This window comes from Bufo bufo, chromosome 1 (genome assembly GCF_905171765.1).
Source record: "Bufo bufo chromosome 1, aBufBuf1.1, whole genome shotgun sequence".
NCBI classification, from domain to species: domain Eukaryota; kingdom Metazoa; phylum Chordata; class Amphibia; order Anura; family Bufonidae; genus Bufo; species Bufo bufo.
This window is the reverse complement of record NC_053389.1, coordinates 330,622,025-330,637,430: the sequence shown is the minus strand read 5'-3', so window position 1 is coordinate 330,637,430 and position 15,406 is coordinate 330,622,025.

Sequence of the window (15,406 nt, the reverse complement as noted above, 5' to 3'; positions counted from 1 at the left end):
CAGCTCTGAAATATGGCCAAACTTGTGGCAAGTGGCATCTTGGCAGCTGCACGCTTGACTTTTCTCAGTTCATGGGCAGTTATTTTGCGCCTTGGTTTTTCCACACGCTTCTTGCGACCCTGTTGACTATTTTGAATGAAACGCTTGATTGTTCGATGATCACGCTTCAGAAGCTTTGCAATTTTAAGAGTGCTGCATCCCTCTGCAAGATATCTCACTATTTTTGACTTTTCTGAGCCTGTCAAGTCCTTCTTTTGACCCATTTTGCCAAAGGAAAGGAAGTTGCCTAATAATTATGCACACCTAATATGCACCTCACCTAATATGCTTAATTGGTAGTAGGCTTTCGAGCCTATACAGCTTGGAGTAAGACAACATGCATAAAGAGGAGGATGTGGTCAAAATACTCATTTGCCTAATAATTCTGCACTCACCGAGAGTTCGGTCGTCTTTTTCCTCTGTTACGTCCTTAACTGGCACCGAAATTTCGCGAGACTTCGGTCGCCTCTTGCAGTTGATCAGACGCCATCTCAGTCCCACCGCTCCTTCATTCGGCCTGTTTTTACCCGCATACCGCTTATGTGAGTTCTAGTTCTGGAATATATTTATGCATGTCGTCCTTTTCTCTCCACCATTCTGCTTTTACATGGCATTTTTTCTCCCTTCCTTCTAGTGATCTCCTGCTGCTGCATTCTTGGCTGGGGTGACTAACTCCTGCCTCTTCCTCTTTACCATTATGTCTGTTAGGAGTAGCTCAGCCGTTCCTATGGCTCCTAATGACCCTCCCCCCTCTGGTCAGGGCTCACCCACTTCGGATAGGCGTCTTGAGATTACTCTCCCTGATGCAAATAGTTTGGCGCTACAACAGTCTATATCCAACGCGATTGTAGCGGCCATGGTTTCCATGTCATCGACATTAACCCATTCTATATCTCAAGCCCTCATTGCTCACCCTAGCACATCTAACCAGGGTCCTACTCTACCGCCAGTAGCTGAACCCACTGCCTCCAGAACACTTCAGACTGATGGGCCTACCCCATCCCAGGTTAACGCGCTTCGTCCACGTAAAAGAGCTTGTAGCCGGCAGGCGGAAAAAACGTGGGCATGGAAAACAGCCAGGTCTTTACCTGAGCCGGTGTCAGACTAGGATAGAGAGTCAGAGGAGGAGGCACATGACGATCTGATTTTCGATTTAGATGAGGAATTGGCGGATATAGCTGTGGACCCAGAGACCCCATTAGAGTATGGGGAGTCATCGGGGGATCTCTTGGCAGATCCATCCGGGGTATTTAATCCGGATGAACTCCACCATCCCCGCTCGGCGGAATGGATGCCCGCCACTCATGTGGCGCAATATTTAGAAGCCCGTATTCACAATCCTTTAAGCAAGGAGGCGCGAAATAAACTGCGGGCGGAATGCCCTCGACCCTTGATTCCACATAAAGTGTGCGAAACCCCCACAGTGGTTCCGAAAATGGTCCAATTTTTGGCAAAGACGGGTTTTAACCCCCGCAAAGGGCTGGACTCGGCTTTAAAGGCGGTCCAGGATAAATTATTAGATATCACAGGCCCATTAGCAAAGATTTTTGACATGGCTGAGTCCGCCAAGGCGGCAGGTAGCCAAGTAGACCCGGAGGAGCTGAGAGGTTGGGCCCAAAGGGCCATTTGCGTGGCTGGTAATGTAAACGCCTCGCTCGCCATAGAAAGGCGAAAAGCTATATTGATGAAAATAGAACCGAAGTTGTCAAACTTAGCTTTATCTGAAGCGGGCAAGGATGCCCAAGGCTTACTCTTTGGTGACTCTTTAATAAAAGAGTTGGGTAAATATGTAGGTGCCTTTACGGCGCTCGATAAGGCCCAGACATCGATGCGACGGGTCTTTCAGGGTCGTTTTTCCAGCAGGGCCGGCAGTTCTAGGGGCCGACTGTCCGGCTGTTCCAACTTTCATGCCAGGGGCTCCGGCAGAGGCTCCTTTACGTATAGAGCATCGCTCCAGGATCAGAAGCACCAGCCGTCCTTCTTCCCATCGCGAGGCGCACCTTACCGGTCACGTGGTTTCTGAGGAAATCCGAATTCTCGACGTCCATTCGGTAAGTCCAGTTCTTCCTCCTCTACCTTTTTTGGACCAATGTGTCGGAGGCAGACTCCGGTTCTTTTCTCATGTGTGGTCAGGCATAACCTCTGACCAGTGGGTTCTTTCGACTATCCAGGGGTTCACAATAGACCTGATTGCCAATCCGAGTTCCATTCCAGTTCCCCCCCATTACAGCTGTCCGATTCGGCACGTTCCCTCTTCCAGAAGGAACTGTCGGATCTGTTACTCAAAGGCGCGATCGAGCGCGCCCCCGGGAATCAAAGGGGGGTAATCAGCAGGATATTTCTGGTGCAAAAGAAAGGGGGACAGATGCGCCCCGTCATCAATCTGAAATCGTTGAACGCTTTCGTGCAGTATCGCCATTTCAAGATGGAGGGCATCCATCTCTTGAGAGATCTCCTCCTTCCTGGCGACTAATTTTTATTTATTTTATTTTTATTTTAATTCATTTCCCTATCCACATTTGTTTGCAGGGGATTTAACTACATTTTGCTGCATTTTGCAGCCCTCTAGCCCTTTCCTGGGCTGTTTTACAGCCTTTTTAGTGCCGAAAAGTTCAGGTCCCCATTGACTTTCCTGGAAGTTCGGCCGAACTTCTCAAACCCGAACATCCAGGTGTTCGCTCAACTCTACTCATAAGATCTCCAGATGCATCCGTATTCAAGAAAATGGCTACAAAGTCCTAACACGTTGGTACAGGACTCCAGATAAGACCTGTCTATATAATCCCAGTGCCTCTGATGTTTGCTGGAGATGTCACAAAGAAAGATGCTCCTTTATCCACATCTGGTGGTCTTGTGAGCTAATCAAAACCTGGTGGCTCAACATAGTCAAACTTAGCAACCAGATCTGCCAGACATCCTTCCCCTGCACCCCCGAACTAACTTTACTATCCCTGGGGATTGGGGGAGTGGGCCCTCATAGATCATCACTCTTCTCCCTCATGATAGCAGCTGCCAGATTACTCCTACCAAAACATTGGCTCTCCTCTGAGATTCCCAGTGTGGAACATTGGGTTAACAGAGTGGACCAGATCTACAGGCTAGAAGAAATTTCTCAATGGGAGTCACGTTCTAGATCCACCTTTCTCCAGATCTGGACTCCCTGGAGGATCTACCGAAGATTCTCTTAACACTCACCCCTTACTCGTTCCCTAACCCACAAACCAAAATTAAGATGTTCATGCACTAGAAAATCCCTAATTCATAACACATTATATGTGCCTAGGTATTCATGTCATACTGTTAACTTAAACCAGTACAATTGATTAATCCTGTTTGTTACCTGTCCTGACTGGGCCACGCTTCGTACATGCTAGTTTTATTTGTAACTGTTTCATTCCAGTATTACACCTGTGATGTAATTTTATAATGTCCATGGCTATTTACAAACTTATGAAAAAACAATAAAAATTGTAAATATATTAAAAAAAATATATAATATTTTAATGGGTTGTCCGGTTTTAGGAGCATCTGCTTTTAATAAAGAAGTGATCATTACTTACCTGGCAGATCCCGATTCACCTCTCCAGTCCTCCCAGTGGGATCTGTTTACCCAGCTGCAGCAGTGACATCACATTAACAACATGTGACCATTGTAGCCAATCACTCGCCTAAGGAGCACACCAAAGAATGGAGGTGCAGGATCTGCCAGGTAAGTAATGATTACTTCTTTATTGCAGATTGATATGATGTGTTGTCTGCTTTCCTCCTGAAACTGGATAACCCCTTGAGGGTACATGCACACGTTCAGGATTCATGTGCGGAGAATCCGCACTGAAATCCGCAGGTGTTCGCAGGCAAATCTGTGCGGTCAATCCGCATTAATTGGTGAGGATTTGCATACGGATTTGCGTGCGGATTTGGTGCGGATTCGGTGCGGATTTTCCGCATGCGGATTTCCCGCATGCGGATTTCACTAAGTGAATGAAGAAAATCCGGTCAGGAAAAAAAAAATTAATTGACATGTCGCGGATTTTAAAATCCGCACCGCAGGTCAAAATCCGCGCGGAAAAAATCTGCATCGTGTGCATTGAGAATTTCAAATTCTCATAGAATACAATGGACATGACCTACGGTACGGATTTTCCGCACGCAAATCCGCGCGGAAAATCCGCACGCAATCCTGCTCGTGTGCAGGGGGCCTTAAGGGTATTTTCACACTTGCGTTGTGAGGATTCCTTGCCGGAACTGCCTGCCAGATCCGGAAATCCGTGCGCAAACGGATAGCATTTGTAGATGGATTCAGATGCGGATCTGTCTCACAAATGCATTGCAGTACCGGATCCATCTCTCTGGTGAAATCTGGAAAAACTGATCCAGTATTTTATTTTTTTACATTTTTAAAGGTCTGCGCAGACCGGGAAACCGGATCCGTTTTGCCGGAACACTTGCAATGCATTTCAATGGAAAATAATGCCGGATCCGGCATGTGTTCCAGAATGTTGGCCGGAGAAAATACTGCAGCAGGCCAAATACCGTAAGAGTGACTGAACTGAAGACATCCTGATGCATACTGAACGGATTGCTCTCTATTCAGAATGCATTAGGATAAAACTGACTTTTAAAGGCTTCCATTTTGCATTCTGTCATAATAAAAGTCTATGGGCATCATAACTGATCCGTCCTTCCGTCTTATGGTTTCCGTTATTTTCAATTATAACCATTTTATAACGGAAAGCCATAACGGAATCCAGAACACAGATGTGAACCCACCCTTACTTTAAAGGGAGTCTTTCACCTAATCTGAGTGTTTGACCGCTCAGATCAGGTTATAGACTCTTTGACCCTCATTACAATGGTACCTTTGTTTACTGTGTCCCTCGTCCAGATAATGAAAAAAACACTTTTTAAATGTATGCAAATGAGCTTCTGAAGGTGCACAGGGGCGGCGTTACTGGCGATGTGCCCAGAAAAACACACCTCTTTCAGCCCTATGGCCCGCCCTTCTGTCCTGTTATTACCTCCTCCTCTGCCTCCAGCCGTCGGACGTCACGAGCGGCAAGAGAAGAAGTCAGACTGGGAACTGGCCCGCACCTGCACACTGCTCTGCCCATTATTGGCAGAGGAACAGCTTTTCATATTGCACATGCGCCGGCCGGCTGTCTTTAGTTGCACCTGATAGCACCCGATGACATGTGTTCGGCTCAGTATTAGGCCTCATGCACACGACAGTTGTTTTTAGCGGTCCGCAAAATGGGGTTCCATTGTTCCGTGATCCGTGTCCGTTTTTGTTTCCGTGTGTCTTCCTTTATTTTTGGAGGACGACCAGACATAAAGGAATGTAAAAAAAAAGTGTAAGACCGGTTTGCCATGCAAATCATAGGAAAAAAAACAGACGTGGACAACAATCTTGTGTGCCTCCGCGTTTTTTAGCGGTCCCATTGACTTGACTTGAAAATCCCATTGACTTCCCCGAAAATAATAGGACAGGTTATATTTTTTTGACAGACTGGAACCACGGATCACGGAAGCGGATGGCAAACGGTGCATTAGAGTTTTCAACGGAACATCAATGGGTCCGCAGAAAATCACAAAAAACGGCGCAACGGACACGGAATAAAACAACGGTCGTGTGCATGAGGCCTTAGTCAGGGAGAGCTGGAGAGCAGAAGGGAGAGATAGTGTAGAGATTAAAATAGCAATATTTTAGTTTAATACTTGTTATAGACCCAAAAGTCCTTTTAAGGACTATTGTTGTATCTGGCAGCAATATATATTTTTAGCGCAACCTGCGCTAAATAGCTTGCAATTGTTTGGCCACTGGAGACAGCGACATTATCTGCGCTATATCTCCTGTCTAATGTGTGCGCATACTAAAAATATCTGTGACATCCAGTGTACTTTTTCCGTAGACTGTGTCCGCTGCAGACAGTTACTGTCACAAGGGTATCAAGAGCCACGTCTGACTCCGTTATACCCGGGGTCAGGAAGTCGCAGCGGGTGGCTGCGCGCTCTATATCTAAAGATCATGGTGTTTCTTAGTTATTGTTTTCTGTGTTTGCCTTGCTATCCTTTTTGAATCTCTGACTAAGCCATTCACTTCCTTAGTTTTAATAACAGCCATTAAGTCAACCCCCAAGGGAAAATGCCCAGGCCCCGACAGACTTCCCATATCTTATTACTCGGCCTTCAAGGACACCCTCCTTCCCTTCCTGCTCCCAATTTGTAATCTTGCCATGTCTAACCACCCACTTACATCAGACATGACAAAAGCCACCATTACAATTATCCCCAAAGAAGGCAAAGATTCCACTGCCTTTTCCAATTACCGCCCTATCTCCGTACTTAATTTTGATCTCAAACTATTAGCCAAGATGCTAGCCACTAGACTACAAAATCTACTGCCTAACTTAAAACATCCAGACCAGGTGGGATTTGTCAAAGGACGTGAGGGGAAGGATAACACCACCAAGATCTTAAACACCCTATATTATGCCTCAGATAAATCCACCACTCTGGTCCTGATTGGCACCCTCCCCCCTTATGCTTATAAAATGTTATTGCCTTAGCTCCCAAAGAGCTGAAAGAGAGCTGTCCAATCCCATTAAGGTCGTCTGAGATCGCCATTTCAAAACTGTTAGATCAGGACGGTTGTATGCTTCCTGATCTTGATATCTGCAAGATACTCAAAACACATATCCAGAACCCTATCCTTAGATCAGAATCACTCCTCCTTGAAAAGAAGACTCCACCTTCACATGAGTCTAATTGGTTTGAGAGGATGATGGGGAACTCGCTGTATCCCCCTAAAACCATATCCACAATATACAAACAATTAAAATCACCTCCCTCTTTAGCAAAACCTGCTGTAAATAGTCTCTGGGAGAAAGACCTACAGCGAACTCTGACATCCTCTGAGATTACAAAAATATGAATCACCCCTCATAAGTAGGGATGAGCGAACCCGAACTGTATAGTTCGGGTTCGTACCGAATTTTGTGGTGTCCGTGACATGGACCCAAACATTTTCCTAAAAGTTCGGGTTCGGTTTTCGGCACTTTCTTGGCGCTTTTTGAAAGGCTGCAAAGCAGCCAATCAACAAGCGTCATACTACTTGCCCCAAGAGGCCATCACAGCCATGCCTACTATTGGCATGGCTGTGATTGGCCAGTGCAGCATGTTACCCAGCCTCTATTTAAGCTGGAGTCACGTAGCGCCGCACGTCACTCTGCTCTGATCAGTGTAGGGAGATATTGCAGCTGCTGTTAGGGCTAGATTAGACAGTGATTAACTCTGCAAAAACACTTAATTCAGTGATCGATCTACAGCTGTGGATCATTGAACTGCTGCTATTTAATTGCTCACTGTTTTTAGGCTGCCCAGAGCGTTTTTATGTCACTTTTTTCTTGGGTGATCGGCGGCCATTTTGTGTCGTGTGGTGCGCCAGCACAAGCTGCCACCAAGTCCATTTAACCATCAATAGTGTGGTTATTTTTTTGCTATATCCTACATCAGGGGCTTGGCTGTGCTTGCTATTTTATTGAGGGGTAAAATACAATTGCCAAAATAGCAGTACCCTAAATCTGGTGGTTCAGCTGTGGCTAGCCAATTGTAATACTGTCTGCTGTCTGCCGAAGCACAGTTTTTGTTCTGGGTTGAATACAATTCCCAACTTAGGGCTCTTTCACACCTGTGTTCTTGTCTTCCGGCATAGAGTTCCGTCGTCGGGGCTCTATGCCGGAAGAATCCTGATCAGGATTATCCCAATGCATTCTGAATGGAGTGAAATCCGTTCAGGATGCATCAGGATGTCTTCAGTTCCGGAATGGAAAGTTTTTTGGCCGGAGAAAATACCGCAGCATGCTGCGCTTTTTGCTCCGGCCAAAAATCCGGAACACTTGCTGCAAGGCCGGATCCGGAATTAATGCCCATTGAAAGGCATTGATCCGGATCCGGCCTTAAGCTAAACGTCGTTTCGGCGCATTGCCGGAGCCGACATTTCGCTTTTTCTGAATGGTTACCATGGCTGCCGGGACGCTAAAGTCTTGGCAGCCATGGTAAAGTGTAGTGGGGAGCGGGGGAGCAGTGTACTTACCGTCCGTGCGGCTCCCGGGGCGCTCCAGAGTGACGTCAGGGTGCCCCACGCGCATGGATGACGTGATCACATGGACACGTCATCCATGCGCATGGGGCGCTCTGACGTCATTCTGGAGCGCCCCGGGAGCCGCACGGACTGTAAGTACACTGCTCCCCCGCTCCCCACTACACTTTACCATGGCTGCCAAGACTTTAATAGCGTCCTGGGTGCCATAGTAACACTGAACGCATTTTGAAGACGGTTCCGTCTTCAAATGCTTTCAGTACACTTGCGTTTTTCCGGATCCGGAGTGTAATTCCGGCAAGTGGAGTGCACGCCGGATCCGGACAACGCAAGTGTGAAAGAGGCCTTAGCAATTCCCTAAATAATTTTTTTCTGCTGTATCAGGCCAAGTTTAAATTGATCCATAAAAGGGTATATTAGATTTAAGGTGCGGATAGTGTCATCCTCAATAACTTCACACGCTACCATGCATTTCCAAGTTTAATTCTGTCCGTAAACGTATACCTGTCACTCAGCGCCTAAATAATAGGCCTAAAATTTATATTCAGCTAAATCTGTTGATACTGCTGTGGCTGGTCAATCTATTTAATGTCTGCCAAAGCACAGTTTTTGTTCTGGGTTGAAATACAATTCCCAACTTAGAGCAGAAACCACAAATTTAGGGAATTACTATCAGGCCAAGGTTAAATCTATCCATAAAAGGGTATATTAGATTGAAGGTGCGGATAGGGTCATCCTCAATAACTTCACAAGCTACCATGCATCTCCAAGTCTAATTCTGTCCGTAAAAGGGATACCTGTCATCCAGCGCCTAAATACTAGGCCTACAATTTTATATTCAGCTAAATCTGTCGTTACTGTTGTGCCTGTGTTAGTGTAATACGGTACCTAAATAATAGATATCCAGATAGTGTTAGGTGCCTGTAAAAATAAGGCCTGAATTTGAATTCAATACATTGGGCCAATTTTTTTTCTTATTGTGGTGAACGGTAACAATGAGGAAAACATCTAGTAAGGGACGCGGACATGGTCGTGTTAGTGGACCCTCTGGTGCTGGGAGAGGACGTGGCCGTTCTGCCACAGCCACACGTCCTAGTGAACCAACTACCTCAGGTCCCAGTAGCCAGCAGAATTTACAGCGATATTTGGTGGGGCCCAATGCCGTTCTAAGGATGGTAAGGCCTGAGCAGGTACAGGCATTAGTCAATTGGGTGGCCGACAGTGGATCCAGCACGTTCACATTATCTCCCACCCAGTCTTCTGCAGAAAGCGCACAGATGGCGCATGAAAACCAAGCCCATCAGTCTGTCACATCACCCCCATGCATATCAGGGAAACTGTCTGAGCCTCAAGTTATGCAGCAGTCTCTTATGCTGTTTGAAGACTCTGCTGGCAGGGTTTCCCCATCCACCTAGCCCTTCCCCAAGGGTGGAAGAGATAGAATGCACTAACGCACAACCACTTATGTTTCCTAATGATGGGGACATGGGAATACCACCACAGCACGTCTCTGATGATGACGAAACATAGGTGCCAACTGCTGCGTCTTTCTGCAGTGTGCAGACTGAACAGGAGGTCAGGGAGGAAGACTGGGTGGAAGACGATGCAGGGGATGATGAGGTCCTAGACCCCACATGGAATGAAGGTCGTGCCACTGACTTTCAGAATTCGGAGGAAGAGGCAATGGTGAGACCGAGCCAACAGCGTAGTAAAAGAGGGAGCAGCGGGCAAAAGCAGAACACCCGCCGCCAAAAGAGTCCGTCTGCTATTGGCCACCACCATCTGGGACCCAGCACCCCAAAGGCAGCTTCAAGGAGTTCCCTGGCATGGCACTTCTTCAAACAATGTGCTGACGACAAGACCCGTGTGGTTTGCACGCTGTGCCATCAGAGCCTGAAGCGAGGCATTAACGTTCTGAACCTTGGCACAACCTGCATGACCAGGCACCTGCATGCAAAGCATGAACTGCAGTGGAGTAAACACCTTAAAAACAAGGAACTCACTCAGGCTCCCCCTGCTACCTCTTCTGCTGCTGCCGCCTCGGCCTCTTCCTCAGCCTCTGGAGGAACGTTGGCACCTGCCGCCCAGCAAACAGAGGATGTACCACCAACACCACCACCACCTCCGTCACCAAGCATCTCAATCATGTCACACGGCAGCGTTCAGCTCTCCATCTCACAAACATTTGAGAGAAAGCGTAAATTCCCACCTAGCCACCCTCGATCCCTGGCCCTGAATGCCAGCATTTCTAAACTACTGGCCTATGAAATGCTGTCATTCAGGCTGGTGGACACAGACAGCTTCAAACAGCTCATGTCGCTTGCTGTCCCACAGTATGTTGTTCCCAGCCGCTACTACTTCTCCAAGAGAGCCGTGCCTTCCCTGCACAACCAAGTATCCGATAAAATCAAGTGTGCACTGCGCAACGCCATCTGTGGCAAGGTCCACTTAACCACAGATACGTGGACCAGTAAGCACGGCCAGGGACGCTATATCTCCCTAACTGCACACTGGGTAAATGTAGTGGCGGCTGGGCCCCAGGCGAAGAGCTGTTTGGCGCACGTCCTTCTGCCGCCAAGGATCGCAGGGCAACATTCTTTGCCTCCTGTTGCCTCCTCCTCCTACTCTGCTTCCTCCTCCTCTTCTTCCACCTGCTCATCCAGTCAGCCACACACCTTCACCACCAACTTCAGCACAGCCCGGGGTAAACGTGAGCAGGCCATTCTGAAACTCATATATTTGGGGGACAGGCCCCACACCGCACAGGTGTTGTGGCGGGGTATAGAACAACAGACCGACGAGTGGTTGCTGCCGGTGAGCCTCAAGCCCGGCCTGGTGGTGTGCGATAATGGGCGAAATCTCGTTGCAGCTCTGGGACTAGCCAGTTTGACGCACATCCCTTGCCTGGCGCATGTGCTGAATTTGGTGGTGCAGAAGTTCATTCACAACTACCCCGACATGTCAGAGCTGCTGCATAAAGTGCGGGCCGTCTGTGCGCGCTTTCGGCGTTCACATCCTGCCGCTGCTCGCCTGTCTGCGCTACAGCGTAACTTCGGCCTTCCCGCTCACCGCCTCATATGCGACGTGCCCACCAGGTGGAACTCCACCTTGCACATGCTGGCCAGTGGCGATGACGCCGTTATTAGCGTTACAATACCACTTCTATGTCTCCTTGAGAAAACACTTAGGGCGATGATGGAAGAGGAGGTGGCCCAGGAGGAGGAGGAGGAAGAGGGGTCATTTTTGGCACTTTCAGGCCAGTCTCTTCGAAGTGACTCAGAGGGAGGTTTTTTGCAACAGCAGAGGCCAGGTACAAATGTGGCCAGACACGGCCCACTAGAGGAGGACGAGGATGTGGAGGAGGATGAGGATGAGGATGAAGCATGTTCACAGCGGGGTGGCACCCAACGCAGCTCGGGCCCATCACTGGTGCGTGGCTGGGGGGAAACGCAGGACGATGACGATACGCCTCCCACAGAGGACAGCTTGTCCTTACCTCTGGGCAGCCTGGCACACATGAGCGACTACATGCTGCAGTGCCTGCGCAACGACAGCAGAGTTGCCCACATTTTAACGTGTGCGGACTACTGGGTTGCCACCCTGCTGGATCCCCGGTACAAAGACAATGTGCCCACCTTACTTCCTGCACTGGAGCGTGATAGGAAGATGCGCGAGTACAAGCGCACATTGGTAGACGCGCTACTGAGAGCATTCCCAAATGTCACAGGGGAACAAGTGGAAGCCCAAGGCGGAGGCAGAGGAGGAGCAAGAGGTCGCCAACGCAGCTGTGTCACGGCCAGCTCCTCTGAGGGCAGGGTTAGCATGGCAGAGATGTGGAAAAGTTTTGTCAACACGCCACAGCTAACTGCACCACCACCTGATACGGAACGTGTTAGCAGGAGGCAACATTTCACTAACATGGTGGAACAGTGTGTGTGCACACCCCTCCACGTACTGACTGATGGTTCGGCCCCATTCAACTTCTGGGTCTCCAAATTGTCCACGTGGCCAGAGCTAGCCTTTTATGCCTTGGAGGTGATGGCCTGCTTGGCGGCCAGTGTTTGGTCTGAACGTGTATTCAGCACGGCAGGGGGCGTCATTAAGACAAACGCAGCCGCCTGTTTACAGCCAATGTGGACAAGCTGACGTTCATAAAAATGAACCAAGCATGGATCCCACAGGACCTGTCTATCTATGGCCTAAACATATCTGACAGTGGCCTGTTCCAGTGTTGGGTGACGTGAAGCCTGAATCTCTGCTATGGGACCTCTCTCCTCTGTCTGGGTGCCGGGGCCTAAATATCTGTGTAACAGTCCTACAGGCTCACCTGAGTCAGAGGACCGCTGGAGGTAGGAGTGGAGCCCAGTGGCAAGGACCGCAGGCATGTAGTAAGCGTGGTCAGAAAATCAGGATGGCAACGGTGGTAGCAGTTCAGTAGGTAGGGATAAGGCAGAAGAGTAGTTGGTAGGCAGGCGGTGAGTCAGGGCAGGCGGCAGTAAGCGTGGTCAGACAATCCGGATGGCAACGGTGGTAGCAGTTCAGTAGGTAGGGATAAGGCAGAAGAGTAGTCGGTAGGCAATTCCTGGTCAGCAGTGGACTTCCAGCAGTAGCAGGAGCAACAGATGAGGAGAAGCTTGATCAAGGCTCAGGAGCTCAATAATCAGCAAACTGGAGTGCAAGGGGCTGGACTATATAGGGAAGTACCAGGTGTGGGGAATCAAGGGTAATGAGCAAGGCTAGGCAAGACTGAGGTTAACTAATAGGCTTCAGGGAAGAATGTCCAGAGAGGACGGTAGCCTAGTAAGCAGGGCTACCGCCTGGGATGTGGCTGGTCACGGGTTTGAATCCCGACAGTACTCCCCCCCTTCCAAGGTGACCTCCGGGCACCGCAGGGGCAGGCTTACCGGGGTGCCGTTGGTGGAACTCTTTTACCAGTCTGGGGGCGTGGACATTTTCTTCTCGCTCCCAGGAGTTATCCTCGGGAGGGTAACCCTCCCACCCAATTAGGTATTGTAGTCTTCCCCGGTGGATCCTGGAGTCGAGAATCTTTGCGACAACGTATTCTTCTTCACCCTGTACCCTCACAGGTGGTGGAGGGGGCGAGTGGCGGCCTGTGAAGGTGTTCTCCACGTATGGCTTGAGGAGAGAGCAATGGAAGACAGGGTGCACCCTAATGGAGTCCGGGAGGTCGAGCCGGAACGTGACCTCGTTGATTTGTGTGGTGATCCGGAACGGACCCATGTATCTTTGGGCAAATTTTTTGGAGGGGACCTTCAATCTGAGGTTCCTGGTGGACAGCCACACCTTGTCTCCCACATGGAAGCCCGGGGTGGGTTTGCGACGTCTGTCTGCTCCCTGTTTAAAGCGCCTCTGGGCAAGCTGGAGGTTGTCTATAATGTTCTCTTGTGCCTCCTGTAGGGTTAGGCGTTCGGCCACTGCTGGGAGGGTGGAGGCAACGGTTAGGTGGGGAATGAACACCGGGTGCGAGCCTGTGTTAGCAAAGAAGGGGCTGTGCTTGGTTGAGCTGTGCTCAGCATTGTTGTAGGCGAACTCGGCCTTGGGGAGATGATCAAGCCAGTCATCCTGCAGGTGGGAGCTGAAACAGCGTAAGTATTGCTCTAGGGTCTGATTAGTTCTCTCCGTCTGCCCGTTTGACTGAGGGTGGAAAGCAGAGGACAGGTTCACTTTAACCCCGAGCGCCAGGCAGAAGTTCTTCCAGAACTTTGAGGCAAATTGTACGCCTCGGTCGGAGACCACGTCGTCCGGGATCCCATGCAGCCTGAAGACCTCTCTGAGAATAAGATCGGCCGTCTGTTTGGCTGTGGGTAGGCTTTTGTAGGGGATGAAATGGGCCATCTTGGTGAGACGGTCGACCACGACCAGGATGGTGTTCATCCCTTTTGAAGGAGGAAGGTCTACCACAAAGTCCATGGAGATCGAGCCCCAGGGGCGGGAGGGAATCGGGAGGGGTTGTAACAGACCCACTGGAGAGGAACGAGTAGTCTTATTGCGGGCACAGACCATGCACGAGGAGATGTACCTCTTGATGTCCTCCTTGTATGTTGGCCACCAGAAGGAGCGGGAGAGAAGCTCCTGGGTCTTTCTTGTGCCAAAATGGCCGGCCACCTTGGAGTCATGGTTGAGTTTGAGCACTTCGAGCCGTGCGATTTCTGGTACATATAGTTGTAGGTCCTGATGAAACCAATGACCGTTCTTAAACGTAAGGCTGACATTGCCTGTGGGGTGGGAGAGGAAGGGGTCATTTTCATATCCTTCTTTGATTGTGCTCAGGAGTTCTTTAGAGTAGGTGGCCCCTACGACCCTTCTCTCGGGTAAGATGTTATTTTGGCCCTTGTTACTCTGTGAGGGCTCGGAAAACATTCTGGAGAGGGCGTCAGCCTTGCCGTTTTTTTATCCAGGGCGATAGGTGATGAGATAGTTGAAGCGGGAAAAGAATAGGCTCCATCTGGCCTGTCTGGCTGAGAGTCTCTTAGCGCTGCGGATGAACTCGAGGTTCTTGTGGTCAGTTAGTACGATTATGGGGTTGGTGGCTCCCTCCAGCAGGTGTCTCCACTCGGAGAAGGCATCCTTGATCGCCAGTAGTTCTTTGTTCCCGATGTCATAGTTCTTCTCGGAGGGGGACATCTGGCGGGAGAAATATGCGCACGGGTGTAATAGCATCCTCTCCCCTGTCCGTTGTGACAAAACTGCCCCCACCGCAGAGTCTGATGCATCCACTTCGACTGTAAATGGGAGCTCAGGGTTCGGGTGGATTAGGATTGGGGCAGAAGTGAAGAGGAGTTTCAACTTGGTGAAGGCCTCCTGGGCCTCGGGTGTCCAGGAGAAGGGGACTTCCTTCTTGGTGAGTTGGGTGATTGGTGCTATGACCTTGGAGAAGTTCCGGATAAACTTCCGATAGAAGTTGGCGAAGCCAATGAATCTTTGTATCTCCTTCTCGTTCTTCGGAACGGGCCAGTTCATCACAGCTTGGACCTTCCCCGGGTCCATACTTAGGCCCGCTGGGGAGATGATGTATCCGAGGAACTGAGTGGTGGTTCGCTCAAACTCGCATTTCTCTAGCTTAATATAGAGAGAGTTCTGTCTGAGCCTCTGCAGTACCCTGCGGACGTGTTCGCGGTGCTGCTCGAGGTCTTCAGAGAAGATCAAGATGTCGTCCAGGTAAACGACTACAAACAGATCCAGCATGTCCCTGAGGACGTCGTTAATGAAGTGCTGGAAGGTGGCGGGAGCATTGCAGAGTCCGAAAGG